We start from the raw sequence: 17,264 nt of genomic DNA on the forward strand, positions 1-17,264 counted from the left end.
AAATGTGTTCCACTCACCCCCATGCTTAAAATACTCCAGTGCCTTCTCCCCGGAAATCCTTGGATGAGAATCTGCCTAAGCTATGCATGATCAGACTTCTGCAGCTCGGTGCATTGCTCACTGAGGCTTCCCCATGTGCCCTGACTCCACCAGCCCTGCTGGAGGATTCCTGGAGACTTGGAGAGTTACTGGCAGCTTACTTCATATGGAGCAAGTGCTGGGTGTGGTACGTGGTGCGTGAAAAGCGCATTCGAATCTGGAATTCTGGGTTTTAGGTCTGGCTCCCACCATTAACCACCTGTGTTACCCTAAACCAGCGGTCCCCAACCTTTTTGGCACCAGGGGCCGGTTTCGTGGAAGACAATTTTTCCACTGGCGGGGGAGGGGAGAATGGTTCAGGCGGTAATGCGAGCGATGGGGAGCCGCAGATGAAGCTTCGCTCACTCGCGGCTCACCTCCTGCTGTGTGTGCGTGGGGAGGGGTGTTTGAGGACCCCTGCCCTAAACAGTTCACAGTTTACTCATAAGAGTTGAGGGGCAAAAAAAAAAAAAAAGAGTTGAGGGGCAGACTAAACAATCTCTAGGGTGTCTTCTGGAAGGAAACAGCAGAGATAACAGAGAAGACAATCAAGTGGGGAAGGTCAGTCCAGCTGCCTACCTTGCGGGTTTTTGAGTGAATGTCTTGCCTCACCTGCCACTCAAGGCTGTTTGCATTATTTTCTTCACCTGTTAAATTGGGATAATACCTTCCTCATAAAGACTATGCCGAAAGTGAACTAAGATAATGCCAGGCCTGACACAAGTGGTGGGCTTAGTAAGTTATCGTGATTTTTTTTTTTTTAATCAAGCTGGGCCTTAAAGAACAGGTGCTAGTGATATGAGTGGAGACTGAAACATGAAAGAACAGTATTTCAGGTAAGGCAAAGGGTACAGAAAAAAGAAAGTCAGAAAAGCCCAAGAACAAATCTGGTTGCTTTGCAGGGCTCATGAAATGGGATGAGCAGAGGTCCTTGGTTGAGTTCAGATCCATTCCACTATACCAGGCATTGCACTGGGTCCTGAAGATTCCAAAAAAAAGACCCAGTTCCTGATGTTACTGAACCACGTTTGTTTGTCGGAAGCTCAGCAAGCCAAATGCTGAGGCACCAAGGTGTGCAGCAGAGAAAGGGTTTATTCACAAGGCAGCCAAGCAAGAAGATGGGAGAATAAATCTCAAATCTGCCTCCCCAGAGGGGAGGAGCTTGGGGTATATCAGGAATAAAGAAGCAGTGCGGTCTTAGGCATGGGGAAAGGTGAGATAATCAGGTCCCGCACAGGAGTATCTGAATTACATGCTTCTTCATGGCCTGCATGTTTAAAAATGGAGGCACTTGGCATGATCTGAGGGTACAGTTGTTGGCCCTCTGACTTCAAAAGGTTATTTATGGGACACTTGCACAGACCCAGTTTTAGGGTCAGTGGTCCCAACCAGTCTTAGCCAGCTGGAGCTCAAACTAAACTCAGCTGACCCCAAGTTCCTGGAAAACAACTTGGGCAAACATCTTACTGTTTAGGCTATGGGAAGCTTGGAGGGTATGCAATTTGCAACAAAATAATTAAGGCTTGCTCAGTGAAGGCAGGCTACAAGCAGAGGGGTTTTTTAGCAAGCTGTGAAGACAAGCTCAAGAATTTCTCTTAGTTACCAGTTTCTGTTAACCCTATGGGACACGGTTTCCCTGACCTCTGGATGCTCACAGTGTAGTGGAGGAGATAGATAAGCAACAATTCAGTGTGATTCATGCTCTTCTAAAAGTGATCAAGAGAAGAACCATGAAACCCAGCCTGAAGAAATCAAAAAGAAAAGAAGAAGCTACAAGTAGCAGGTAAGTTACAGGAACCAGGGAGAAAGTGGCACATTCAGGCAGTAATAAGTATACGCTGTGTGACTGGGGAATAAGAAGAGATGGGCCTTATGCAAAAACTTCTGCCCAGAATAAATAGTGTGTTTTTGAGGTATGTAAGCAGATTTTTATTTGAGAAGAATCACTCCAGGGCAGGGTTTCTCAACCTCAGCACTACTGATATTTGGGGCCAGAAAATTCTTTGTTATGGGGGTAGGGTTGCTGTCCTGTGCACTGTAGGATGTTCATCAACATCTCTGTCCTCTAACCACTAGATGCCAGTAGCCACCCTCCACTCCTCCTCCACTCTCTTCCCCCTCAACTCCCCAGCCCACCTGGTCCACTTATGACAACCAAAAATGTCTTTAGATATTGCCAAATATGCCTTGGGGGACAAAAATCATCCCCTTTGAGAACCACTAATATAGGGATAATGTGGAAGATGGATTGCAGGGCAAGGAGATTAATCATATAACATTGTAGGGCTTCAAACTGCAAGTGATGAGACCAACATCTAAGGCAGTGGACCAGGGAGGGATACTGAGAAGTTGTCAAAAACCTGACGAGACAGAATAGACAGTGGGTGATGACTGCTTAGATCTGGGTGCTGAGGCAGAGGAAGGAATTTCACATGATTCCCAAATTCTCTAAATTAGTTGACGAGTTGACCAAGGATGCCACCAACTAAATTGGGCGAGGAATTCAATTTTATGTTTGAAAATAGAAAAGCTTTTAAAGGTTACTCTATAGGGAATATACAGGAGAGAGACAGAGAGAGAACAGTGTAAAAGGAGGAATAAACATATCTCCTTCAAACATGTCATGTGTAGCAAGAAACCTACAATCTGCTACAAATATTCATCCAAACTGAACCAAACTAAATGTAATGAAGTAGAAGCCTCTTATTAGGAAATTCTATTTTTAAAAAAAATCATCCAGCCAGCAATCATACATACATAGGTTTCACACATAAATTTTCATCAAAAGAGCATCTGCTCACCAGTCTTCCTCTGCAAAAGCTGTTTCCTAGATTACAATGGGAAAATATATTAGATTCAAACACTGAGGTTTGCCTTTAAAAGTTTATACCGAACAAAACTAAACTAAAATACCATTGTACAAATCATAAAATTCTGGAAACTAGAAAAGAGAGGCAAAATCACCTCTAATTTTCTTGCAGTTATTTTTTCACTAGGGATATTTTTAATACAAGCATAATCATGGTGTACATGTAATTTTGTAAATGTTTCCTTAAACTTAATTTATAAGCATTCTACTTATAAATGCCTACTACAGAAGTTTCATAACTAATGACTTTCTCCATGCAAATAACCTAAATAATAATTAAATATATAATATTTAGATAATACCTTAAGAGGGATTCACAGAAATGTAATTATTGAGTCAAATGGACTGCATAGTTTTAGATTCTTGATTCATAGATTCATATTGGCAAGTCAGTTTCCAAGAAATTTCCATGAATTTACACTGCCCTAAAAAATGTACACAATGTTAGGTTTTGTAACAATGGACATTTTAACATTTTAAATGGTTTATAACTTTTTTTTTTTAATTAATAGCTACTTTATTTATTTATTTATTTAATTTATTTTTGGCTGTGTTGGGTCTTCGTTTCTGTGCGAGGGCTTTCTCTAGTTGCGGCAAGCGGGGGCCACTCTTCTTCATCGCGGTGCGCGGGCCTCTCACCATCGCGGCCCCTCCCGCTGCGGGGCACAGGCTCCAGACGCGCAGGCTCAGCAGCTGTGGCTCACGGGCCCAGTTGCTCCGCGGCATGTGGGATCCTCCCAGACAAGGGCGCGAACCCGCGTTCCCTGCATTAGCAGGCAGATTCTCAACCACTGCGCCACCAGGGAAGGCTCTGGTTTATAACTTTAATGTTTTAAAAATATACCTTGTTGCTTTAATTTTGAATTTCCATGATTGTTAAAGAGATTAATAATTTTCCCTATGCTTTCTCACTAGTTTCTGTTTTTCGTGTTTCTTTTAATTTACCAATGTGTGTGCCGGGGTGGGTAGGGGAAATACAGTCTGTTTTTGTTCTTGTCCACTATCTACTGGGGTCATAGTATCTTCTATCAATTTGTAGTAATAGGATCTTCAATTAAAATAGCAATAGTTTTTCTGTCATGCTTTTGATATGTATTTTTTCAGCATACTATTTGCTCTTTAAAAAACTATGCTTGTGAAAGTTTTCCGTTTTCTTGTAGTCAAGCATGTTGAATTGCTGTGGGTTTTGGGTTTGTTGTCTGTCTGCTCGCATTGTGATATCGTCTGTGATTCTTTAGGAAATTATCCTCTCTTTTTAGGTTAAATAAATGAATACAACAAATATTTGGTGAGTACCACTATGTACCAGGCACTATTCTGTCCTGCAAATACAGCAGTGAAATAATACAGAAAAGGTTCCTAGTTGGGGAGGATAGCTGAAAACAAGTAAATGAATAAATAATTAAAATAACGTCAGTAGTGATACATGCTAAGAAAAAAAAGAGATTTAAGGGATAGAAAGTGAAGGGAAATGGCATGTGTTCATTCTATATTACTCTAGGTTTTATATAGCTAAATATTTTAAATATCCAATATTTAAACCATCTAAAATTTCAATGGATGCTCTGAAGTGTCTAAAGTGCGCTTTTTTTTTTTACAATCAAGACTGTCATTTATGTTGAAAATATAGTATTCAGTAAATGTATGCCCTTCATTTAACAATCCCTCTCCCTCATCCCACCCTCCAAAGAAAGGAAAAGTAAAATTAAATGTTAAATCTTTTACCTCAAAACTAAACTTTGATGGTAACTGGACAGATCTTCTTCTATATGATCTCTGGTGCACGAGCTAGGCTCCATCTATGATGGGGAAATGATTACACTTACAAGAATGAGATCCTTTTCCACTGCTTAGTACTGTGAATACAGCAGACCACTGAATATACTTACTCATAAGGATAGACTGAAAGGAAGAAAAAGAGTCTGATTAAATATAACAGGAAGGAAAAGGAAAGTATATAATTTTTTACTTAGAACGAACCATGCATGACATGTAGTAGAAGATCAATAGATATTTGCTAAAAGTATAATTCAACGAAAGAAAAAAGATGAAAGCAAATGAATCATATTTATGCTTATGAATGTGCACTTTATTTAGTTATTTGGCTGTCCCGTGTCTTAGTTGCAGGATGCGGGATCTTTTTAGTTGTGGCGTGTGGGATCTAGTTCTCTGACAAGGGGTCGAACCCTGGCCCCCTGCATCAGGAGCGCGGAGTCTTAACCACTGGACCACCAGGGAAGTCCCTGAATGCACACTTTAAAACCTTTTCAGACTAAAATTACTGAGGGGATACTGTCCAGAATAGAACTTTGATGTCTCGAGGCATCACACATTTGATACAATATTGATTCTGCCCTCAAATTATTGCTTGAGATAAACCTTGATCTGATTTGAACTGTCTCAGCCCACTCCTGTAAGACATGAGATCCTTCTTCCTCAGATACTTTGACTCTCATGAGATGATAACTCTGCCCTCAGCCCAACTGTCCCATGGCCTAGTCGTAAATTTGACTTTGGAGTAAATGTGAACCTAAGTTTGAACTTCAGCTCAGCTCTGCCACTTCCTAGCTGTGTGCCCCAGGCAAGTTCTCCTAAAATAATCCTTAGTTTCCTCACATGTAAAATTGGAATAATATTACCCAGTCCATTTACCTCAATAAATGATTATGAAGGTTAGGTAAGAAGGTGTATACAAACTCACTATTCCAGCCACATTACAGTGCATGGATGGCACTTGATTAGCTAGTTACTAGCTGAGGAGCATGTATTAGCATAGGTCCATCAAGAAACAAGTACGACAGTGTCCGTCAGCAGATGAATGGATAAAGAAGATGTGGTATATATATACAATGAAATATTACTCAGCCATTCTTAATGGTTTAGGTGAATGTTGTATCCTTCAGGCCTCCCATGGAACATAATGCTCTGGTGAGCCTTCCATAACATTGCCCTTATAGTACACCCCTCCAACTTCTTAATCCTTCCTCTGCCTCCTGCCAGGGCAACTCAGGCCTCTCCACTTCACTCAGGCTTGGCCATCACTTCCTCCAGGCTTCTAACAGCATCCCATAGTGACTTTGTCTCAACCTCTAAGGTCCCTGCTAAAGTAAATCCTCTGTCTTGAAAAAGGACCCTTAGGTCTGAGCTCCAGAAATATTTATCTTCTCTCTCTTTTTTTAAATTGGAGTATAGTTGCTTTACACTGCTGTGTCAGTTTCTGCTGTACAGCAAAGTGAATCAGCCATACGTATACATATAACCCCTCTTTTTTGGATTTCCTTCCCATTTAGGTCACCACAGGCATGGAGTAGAGTTCCCTGTGCTATACAGTAGGTTCTCATTAATTATTTGTTTTATACATAGTAGTGTATATATGTCAATCCCAACCTCCCAATTCATCCCATCCCCTTTTTCCCCCTTGGTGTCCGTATGTTTGTTCTCTACGTCTGTGTCTCTATTTCTGCTTTGCAAATAAGATCATCTATGCCATTTTTCTAGATTCCATATATGTGTGTTAATATACGATATTTGTTTTTCTCTGACTTACTTCACTCTGTATGACAGTCTCTAGGTCCATCCACATGTCTGCAAATGACACAATTTCATTCCTTTCTATGGCTGAGTATATACTTCTCTTAAGCAAGGTTACTTATCACTTATGTAACTGATTACGTTTCTCCCTTTGATTGTTAGGAAGCTCAGAATCAAATTTTAGTCATATGTGTATAATATATAGGAACTTATAACACATACTTTATACACTATCCTCACAACAGCTTCATCTTTTCTTTCACTTATTTTCACTTCACACTGACTCTTCCACTTGTATTTATTCACTACACTATCCGCTCAGCACTGTGCTAGGTACATATATATCATCTCATTTAATCTTGGCTTCCCCTGTTGTGGGATCTTGGGCAAGATACTGAATTTCTATAAGCTTTGATTTCTTCATCTGTAAGTGAAGATAACGATAATGTCCACTTCATAGGGTTGTCACGAGGATTAATAATGATCGTTAACATCACTAGTTATTAGAAGATACTCAAATGTTTTTGGGTAAAAAAATTAAAATGTCTCATATAATTATTTTACAAGATGTTAATGTAGTAATGTCTGAAAAGATAAACATCAGTTTATCATAAAAACACTCAGTATACAGAGAAGAATAAGTATTACTAATCTTATTTATTATGGCTTTAACCTAATGATTTCTGTGGTTCCTGTAATTAACAGCACTATAACAGAATCAATAAAGCTAAGTTATAATGAATGTTAACACAGAAGGGCTCATTTATGGATTTTTTTAAAAATATAGGACAAATGAGATGATGGCCACCTCAGAAGGCAGTGAGCCCAAGGGTACTTTACTACAAAATTTATTCAGTTTTACAGGAATATCAGATTGCTTTAGACTGACTTACTAGCTATAATAATGAGGCTTAGTCTACCCCAGGGACTTAGTATACTGCATTAATAATGAATACACTTTGAAGAAATGCTATTCTGACAACCAAACTTAGTGCCCTGGAAAGACCACTGGACCAGAAAGCAGGAAACTTGAAAGCTAAGTAAGCTCTACAACAGCCTACAGAAGCATAAGGCAGTCTATTTAACCTCTCTGAACTCACATTTCGCCTGGGTTAGATCACATGATCTTCTGCTGCCTGCCAGCCTCAAAATGCTATGCATCTTTATTTCTTAACCTCAAAGTAGCCATACAAAATTTACTGGCCAAGAAATCAGATTTGCATTTGAAGTGGAAAGCCTAAATTTATGCCCAAAAGCAATAGGAAGATAAATTACAGCTTAACAAAAATTAGATTTGATTCCTTCCTAATTTCTAATTTTCTCTTTCTTTGGTACGAGAATGATATCTAGGAATCTTATAATCTCAGAGGTCTATGCTACCCAACAATTCAACTCAATTCAGCAAATAGTTAATCAGTACTAATATTTGCCAAGCACATACTAAGTTCTCAAGTTTCTGAGAATATGATGCAGGACACATACGATCAGTAACAATCAACTGAACAGCCATGTGCGTTAAGATACTCTATGTACTCACGCTCAGGCCACTGAGCGTGGCCGCCTCTGTCCAAGGGTGGCCACGCTTCCTGCCCTCAGGGACTGTAGTATGTAGTGAAAAAGGAAAGACATCCATCAAAAAATAAGTGATCAAGTGTCAAATTTGCTGATACAGGTAGAAAATGTCATAAGATTTCAGAGACAGGACACATCACTGAAAATCCTGGTAGGCTTCCTGGAGGATGAAATGTGAGCAAAACCTTGAAGGATACTGAAAAACAGAGAAGTGTTAGGCCTATTTAATGGGTACCTATAGCCTTCTCAGAATTGTTAAGATTAGATTTTTATGTGTGAAATGCATTTGTGTTGTCTTCACTCAATTTTAGGTACCATGACAGCAGAAACCAGGTATCATATTTTTATTTGATTCAGCATAACAGATATTTATGGAGTGCCTACTATGTGTCAGGTACTGTGAGTCTAGAGGGGAGGAAAAGTCAAAGCAGAAAAGAGAAAGGAATTAGAGAGATAACTCAGAAGTCTGCCTCTCAAAGATCTGGGTAAACTTGGTTTGAACCCCCAGCCTTTACCTGGCCTGTGGAAGTATAGAGCCCTTTCAAGAGCTGGGTAAATTCCACCGCCCCACGTCTAATGTGTTCTGCACAGTGTTGAAACGAAACTTGGCCTCTTCCTGGTTTTCCCACTAAAGGCACTCCTACAAAGCTGCCTGGGTTTAGTAGCAGTCGCTGGAGATGTAGGTAATTGTGGGGAGGAATCACAGCTTTGCTGTGCTGCTGGCTGCTCTCTTCCTTTTCCCTCTGCCCTCCCTCCTCTCTTTTCCTCACTCACTCCATCCCAGATTGCCCCCACGCATCTCAAATTCTCCCTGTCTTAACACAGTAAGTCGCCCCTCCTCCAACAGCCAGGTCCTTGGGTCTCAGCTTTGTGCCTCCAGCACTCCCCAGCCTATTCCATTACACCGAATTTTCCAAACCTAGATGCTTCCATCCCCAAGAGGAATTCTGGCACCAGCTATTAAGAGACAGTGAAAGTTTCTCCACCTTGTTACGAAGAGCTAAGTGCACTGGTGACTCTAAGAGAAACCTGAAGTACTATGGAGGGACAGAAGGAGGACGGAGTGCTGGAGACAGGTCAGGAAGGGTTTCTTGGCCCCTTCTAAGCGGTCTCTCTCTCTCTCTTCCAAATTCACACAGTATTGATTGCCTGCATCACTCCTTGGACTCTTGCCCTCTGCTGCCTTCTATGGTTATTTCTCTTTCTATCTGTCTGTGTGTTTTGTCTCCCGGACCAGATTTTTTTCAGCTTCAACACAGCAGCTTTTCCCATTCCTCCCCAGAACTCTCATGGGTATAATAGGCCTCACTGGTGGGTCTGCTGAATCTCAACCTGTGGGAGCTGTATGATTTGCCTCGTTTGACACTACCGTCCCTAAATTTCCCCCCAAAAGGCCACTTGGTAGGAGGTTTTTTTTCTTTAATTAAAATAAACTCTAAGAATATATTGATTATTTAACCAATTTGCTTGAGATGTCTGGAGATGCTCATTCATGTTACACCGACCAGCAGCTGAGAAGGACTAACCTGTATTGAAGTACCCCTAGGGACCAGCCACCTGCTTCAATTCTCACAATCATCTTTTGAGGTAAGATTAGGGAATTTACCAAAGGTCACACCACTACAGAGCAGGAACTAGAATTCTAACCCAGGAATACCTAGCTTCAAAGTGCCCATTCTTTCCACTACCCCCATCTCTAAAATAATAATGCTCCTTTAGAGACATCTCTAAAAATAAATAACGTTTCTGTATTAAAAAGAAGAGCGGTTATTCACTATGTTATAAACTAAACAAGACCACCCCAATAGTTAGGGTCCTGGAGTAGTAGAAAGAAGTTGATTCCATAAGCTTGAACAAGTGGTTTCACCTTTCTGAGCTTCAGGTTACTTATCTGCACACACACAATCTCACGGAGTTGATGTCAACACTAAATTAAATTCTATATCTATATAATTAATAATGTAATTAATTATATATATATAAAATACCTGGTAAGCAGTGTTAAGTGGGACTGCTTTTCCTTCTACAGAATGTAAAAAGGGAGTTGACACAGAGGTCTGACATTCAGCTTAGTTGGACACGTGCTTTTTTCACTGGGTTAACACATTATTTGGGAGGGGCATTAGCTGAATCACACAAGAGCATATTAATCACTAACTCAACGTCAGCCGACAACAACCGCAGTTCTTGGAAGTAAATTCCCACTGCTGTCAACATCCTTCGAAGTCCTTCTCCACATTAACTACCGCTGCCTCCTAAATAAGGTACTTTCAGATAATCGCTATCGGCCCAGGTAGGTGGTAAGAGGGTTTAACGTACGAGCACTGTAAAATGGGAGGAAGTTTTGGGAGGCTGGTGTGGGGAGATGGGACCACTCTTCCCAGGCCCTCAACTATACCAAGTCCAGCTGGCTTGTGCTTCTAAGAGCACAGACTCAGCACTGAATTAGAGTTGGGTTTTAGTTCTACCCATTCCTAGTTATGTGACTTAGAGTTTTAAATTTCATTTTTCTCATCTGTAAAGTGGGGATGATAATTTCTATTTTCTAAGGCTGTTGTGAAGATTAAGTTAAATAATGATTTTAAAGCACTTAGTACAATATCTGGCACATTATAAGCCCTTAAAAAGTTGGTTATTTTTTTATTATTAACAGGGACCATAGCCTTGAAGTTCTAAGATGCAGGGCAATAAAAAAAAAGGAAAGAAAAGAAAGGCTCCCTGTTGCTGAAGGATCAGGTTCAATGGCACGGTCAGGCACACAAAGTCTACCCTATCTGGCCCCAAGCCTCTGCTTTACACAACGGTTACCTGTACACACTCTGCGAAAACCTCCTTCACTTCCAGAGGCAAGCAGAATTCCTCCTTTAGTTTCCCAGAGTACTTTGCATATACTTTTGTACTTTCCCTTATCACAATATATTCTATTTGTTTGCATATCTGTCTCCACTCTACCCTACCCCATCCCAGGCTGTGAGTTTATGGACAATGGAAACCATATACCATCTTTGTATTTGCAGCCATTAGGCACTCTGTAAGTCTTGGTTGGATGGACGATGGATGGATAGATGGGTGGATAAGGAACATGGGACAACAGTGACTTGGTAAAAGAATTGGGACAAGGTACCCAGGGAACAGGGCAAGACAGTCTTTGCTTCATAAATGTTCCTAAGCCTGGGTCTGAGCAGAAGTCTAGAGGACATGACATTGGCAGAATTGTTTGCCTGATGAGGTGGTTGGGCAATCTATGCCTTCTAGGGAAAGCATGAGCGGGTGGTGACTGCTGTCAAGACCAGTATCAGGCAGAACACCTTAGTTACCAGGGAGCCAAGGCAGAATGATGCCTCTAAGTTTTCCAGCAGCCTTCAAGGTTAACATGGTTAAGCAATTAGGAGTAACAAGTTTTTCCAGGTGCGGTCAATTGCCAGCAGGGCAGACGGACTTGTGGACAGAGACCATCTGCCCTGTGATTATGTTCACTGTAAACAATGATACAGGATCTAGAGATAGTAAGGGGATATGCAATGTGATTCCCACAGAGGACAGACCATCTGAAGATAACATTTCCAAGTACCTAGAATATAAATTATTTTAGAACATAAGGCAATAGAAAGGAAGATTTATATCTTGACTTTTCAGGAATCATTCTATTTTCATTTTATTTTATGCTTTTTGTTAAAGGCAACTGAAGTGATAATACTTCATGATTGATCATTTATTATGTACTTCATACTTTTTTTAAAAAGTGATGTACTGGAGTCAGCTCCCACTGGCTCATGAGAGCATACTGTGTGCATTTCTTCTCATCTCCACCTTAGATGACTTCACAATGGTATCTTTAAATCAGCCATGGCAGGAGTATTTACACCATGGAAATAGGCAAACACTACAAATCAGGGTTTCCCACTCCCACCTCCTCTAAGAGCTGACTCTTTTTTTTTGGCCGCACCGCACAGCATGTGGGATCTTAGTTTCCTGACCACGGATTGAACCTGAGCCCCCTGCATTGGGAGTGTGGAGTCTTAACCAGTGGACTGCCAGGGAAATCCCCTAAGAGCTGATTTTTTTTTTTTTTTTAACCTTTACCAGCACACCACTGGCTTTACAATGAATGATCCCAATTAATACTCCCAGCACACCTATTTTATAGATGGGAAACTGAAGTTTAGAGAGGTTAAATAATGAAAAACTTATTACAAACTTTTTGGTGGCAAAGGCAGGATTAAAACTGACACCATCTGCCTCCAAAGTTGATGCAGTTAACCATGATGGAGGGAACACTTACCAACTCATTCTGGAAGGCTAGCATTACACTGATACCAAAGGCAATAAAGACATCACAAGAAAAGAAAATTACAGGTCAATAGCCTTTCTAGATGCAAAAATCCTGAACTAAATAGTAGCAAACCAATTTCCAACAGCATATTAAAAGGATTATACACCATGATCAGGTGGGATTTATCTCAGGAATGCAAGAGTGGTTCAACATAAGGAAATTAATCAATGTAATAAACCACATTAATAGGACAAATGTAAAAAAAAATTATCTCAGTTGTCACAGAAAATGCATTTGACAACATCCAACAACCTTTCATGATACAAACATTCAGAACACTAGGAATAAAAGGGAACTTCTCTAACATGATAAAGGTCATTTATGAAAAACCCACAGCCAACGTCATAATAGTAAAAGACTGAAAGCTTTCCCCCTAAGAGTAGGAACAAGACAAGGATGCCTACTTGCATCACTGCTATTTAACACTAGTTGAATAGTGCTATTCAACACTAGTTCTAGCTAGAAGAAGTAGGTAAGAAAAATAAATAAAGGGGAAACAAACTGGAGAGAAAGAAGTAAAATATCTCTATTCACAGATGTCATGATTCTACATACAGACAATTCCAAAGAATCCACAAGAAAGCTACTAGAGCTAATAAAAAAATTCAGCAGGGTGGCAGGTCACAAAATCAACACACAAAAATCAGTTGTGTTTCAATACACCAGCAATGAACAATTCAAGAAGGAAATAAAGAAAGCAATTCCACTAGTATTCAAATAGCATCCAAAAGTATAAAATACCTAAGAATAAATTTAACCAAGGAGGTGAAATATTGTACACTGAAAACTCTAAAACATCTGTGAAAGAAATTAAGGAAAACCTAACTAAATGGAACAACATCCATGTTAATGGATTAGAAGACTTCAAATTGTTAAGATGGCAATACTACCCAAAGTGATTTACAGATTCAACACAATCTCTATCAATATTCTAACAACGTTTTTTTCAGAAATGAAAAGAACCCATCCTCAAATTCATATGGGATTGCAAGAGGCCCAAAATAGCCAAAATAATCTTAAAAAGGAAGATCAAAGTTGGAGGACTCACAACTTCTGATTTCAAAACTTACTACAAAGCTGCAGTAATCTAAACAGTGTGATACTGGCATAAGGATAGACATATAGACCAATGAACCAGAATTGAGAGTCCAGAAATTAAACCCATACATCTATGGCCAATTGATTTTCCAGAAGGGCTACTTTCATTCAATGGGGAAAGAGTAGTCTCTTCAACAAATGGTTCTAGCACAACTGGATTTCCACATGCAAAAGAATGAAGTTGGAGCCTTATCTCACATCATATACAAATATTAGTTCAAAATGGAACCATAAAACTCTTGGAAGAAAGCATAGGGGTCAATCTTGGTGACGTTTGGTTTAGCAATGGATTCTTAGATATGACACCAAAGCATGAGCAATTAAAAAAAAAAAAAAGATAAGGACTTCCCTTGTGGCACGGTGTTTAGGAGTCCGCCTGCCAATGCAGCAGACACGGGTTCGAGCCCTGGTCCAGGAAGATCTCATATGCCACAGAGCAACTAACCCGTGCACCACAACTACTGAGCCTGAGCTCTAGAGACCGTGAACCACAACTACTGAGCCCACATGCGGCAACTACTGAAGCCCGCGCACCTAGAGCCCGTGCTCCGCAACAAGAGAAGCCACTGCAATGAAAAGCCCGCGCACCGCAATGAAGAGTAGCCCCCGCTGGCCGCAACTAGAGACAGAAACAAAGACCCAAAACAGCCAAAAAAAAAAAAAAAAAGATAAACTGGGTTTCATCAAAATTGAAAACTTTTGTGCATCAAAAAATGTTATTAAGAAAGTGAAAAGAGGCAGCCCAACTTTCTTGGCTGGGGCAGCCGCCACCACCACAGGGCCCAGCTGAGCACACTGGGCCACACGGTGCTCTCCCCAGCCTGGTTCCTCTATAGCCCTGCTATGTAGCACTGGGCCCCAGCCATTACCTTTGAAAGCCTGGACATCAAGTACTCACTGTGGCTTATCGATGAGGAGATCATCAGCCATAACACCCAGTGGTTCTACTTCAACCTGCTATGGCCCCATTACATCTTGGGCCTCCTCATAGGCCATCACATCTACTTTTCAGCTCAAATCCACCAAAACCTTACCATTCAGCCCTACACCATCTCCAGCCATGATGAAAGGGCTTTAGTGGACCTGGTCATCAAGGTTTACTTCAAAGACACCCAGCCCAAGTTTCCCACTGGAAGTAAAGATGTCCCCATACCTGGAAAACAAGAAAATTGAAGACATCATTGAGTTCCAGGGCCCAAGCTGGCTGCTAGTCTACCAGGGCAAAGGAAGGTTTACCATCTGTCCAGACAAGAAATCCAACCCCATCTAGAAGTGAAGTCTGTTCACATGATCACAGGAGGAACAAGCATCACTTGGATGCTACAGGTGATCCATGCCATCATGAGGGACTTGGATGACACCGTGTGCCAACTGCTCTTTGCCAATCAGACCAAGAAGGACATTTTGCTGCAGCCGGTGCTGGAGGAACGAACATTCCACTTGCTTCAAGCTCTGGTACATGGTAGACAAAGCCCCTGAAGGCTGGGACTACAGCTCGGGCTTTGTGAACAAGGAGATGATCCAGGACCACATTCCGCCCTGGAGGAGGAGCCTCTGGTACTCCTGCCTGCCCAACCTGGACCACGTGGGTCACTTCAAGGAGCGCTGCTTCCCCTTCTGATGGCTGGGCACTGGCAGCATCACACCCTGAACACTCACCATGCCCTGTCCTCAACCAGTCCTCCTCTGCCAGTGTTATTTAATGCTGTGGCCCCAGGCTCAGTCTGGCCTGCCTATGCCCTGGGTGGTCACCCAGCTGGGCTGACCTGAGGGGTCCCCTTGGAAGCAGAGCTCTGTTTCAGGTGGGCCCCAGCTGGCAAACTTCAGGGCAAGTTCCTGGCTGGTTCTCACTCAGCCTTGTCCCTGTCCTCATGACACTTTGTCTCTCCCTTCTTGCCCTCTTCTCCTATTACAGGGATGCGGCTGCCATCACCATGCCCCACCCAACCCTCCCTGCGGGGGTCCACAGTCTGGAAATAAACATAAAAGTAGGGGCAGCCCAGAGCTGCAGGTGCTGGGACTGCCCCCAGCCACGGTCCTGGGACCTTTGCCTGCCACCCCTCACTGTCTGCCTCAGAGCCACGACTAGGCCTCAGCAGCATCTGATACCACATGAGACAGGTGACACCAAAAATTCCTGGCGGGGAGTGGGGAGGGGTGCTGGGGGTGAAAGGCTACCTCCCACCCAAGGGCCCAAGCAGGCCCCAGCCAGCCAGGAGCTTGGCTCTTCTTGTGTCTGGAGTGGGAAGAAGGTGCTGGCTGAGGGCCCATCAGGCTGGCACATGGGCCATCTTGAAACCCTGGCATTTTCCCCTAACACACCGAAATATTCAGGTAACCTTAGGAGCTCCAAGCTGTCAACTTAGCAGAGTCTGATTCACCATGGGGAGGGGGACTGGGTCAGGGGATTGATGGCAGAGCTCTACCCCATCCTCCTGCCTTCACCCCCAGCATGAGCAAGATTTTGAGCAGTGTCTCTTGTCAGAGAGACATTTTCAGTGGCCCCTACATTGCCTTTAAATAACAGCTATGTTAGCCTCATGCATATCAAGTTTTTCAGAGTTATTTATAAGCAGGAAAAATATTGAAGTAAAACTTTTTTTTTAACCTAAGCAAATCTTTTTTTTCCTTTTTTTTTTTTTTAAATTGAAGTATAATTGCTTCACAATGTTGGGTTAGTTTCTGCTGTAAAACAAAGTGAATCATCTATATGTATACATATACCCCCTCCAGAAGTAAAACTTTGCTAATACAAAAAAAAAAAGTAAGTGAAAAGAGAACCCACAGAATGGGAGAAAATATTTGTAAGTCATACATCTGATAAGGGTTTAATATCCAAAATATATAAGAACTCCTACAACTCAATAAAAGACAAACAACCCAATTTTTAAAATGCTCAGCATCATTAGTCATTGGAAAATGTAACACAGAATCACAATAAGAAACTACTTCATACATATGAAGATGACTATTAAACAAATACACAAACAACAAACAGAAACAGAAATAACAAGTGTTGGCGAGGGTGTGGAGAAATTGGAACACTCATACACTGCTGGTAGGAATGTAAAATGGTGCAGTCCCTGTGGAAAACAGATTGGCAGTTCCTCAAGAAGTTAAACAGAATTACCAGCAATTCCACTCCTAGTATGCACTTAAAAGAATTGAAAAGAGGGACTCAAAGAGGTATTGTATGCCAATGTTCACTGCAGCACTTTTCACAATAGCCAATAAGGTGGAAACAATCCAAGTGTCCATCAACAGAAGAATGAACAAAATGTGGTATATACATGCAATAGAATAATATCCAGCCAGTAAAAGGAATGAAGTTCTGATACATATTACAACATGGATGAACCCTGAAATAAGCCAGACACAAAAGGACAAATACTGTAGGAAATACATAGAGACAGAAAGTAGATTAGTGTTTCTCAGGGGCTGGAGGGAGGAGTAATGGGAAGTTATTTGCTTGATGGGTACAGAGCTTCTGTTTGGGGTAATGGAAAAGTTTTAGAAATAGATAGTGGTAGTGGTAGCACAACAGTGTAAATAATTCATGCCACTAAATTGTGCACTTAAAATGGTTAAAATAGCATATTATGTATGTTAATTTCACCACAATAAAAAAATGCCCTAATTGAACTGTTCTTGTTTGTCAACTCTCCACCTAATTTTCCAGCATCTTCTTATCCTCCTCCTTTGAGCCCTGTGACCTAATGTTTGACGCTGCCCCCTTCTCCTGCAATTGCTTGAAGCCTTTCTCCTCTGTGTTGTAAACTTGGC

At 41.4% G+C, this 17,264-nt stretch overlaps 1 pseudogene; it reads left to right on the forward strand.

Moving 5' to 3' along the window:
• The first annotated feature begins 894 nt into the window (after positions 1-894).
• On the forward strand, positions 895-15,102 carry LOC103020905 (NADH-cytochrome b5 reductase 3-like; annotated as a pseudogene).
• Positions 15,103-17,264: the final 2,162 nt, after the last annotated feature.

This window comes from Balaenoptera acutorostrata, chromosome 1, assembly GCF_949987535.1.
Source record: "Balaenoptera acutorostrata chromosome 1, mBalAcu1.1, whole genome shotgun sequence".
NCBI lineage: Eukaryota > Metazoa > Chordata > Mammalia > Artiodactyla > Balaenopteridae > Balaenoptera > Balaenoptera acutorostrata.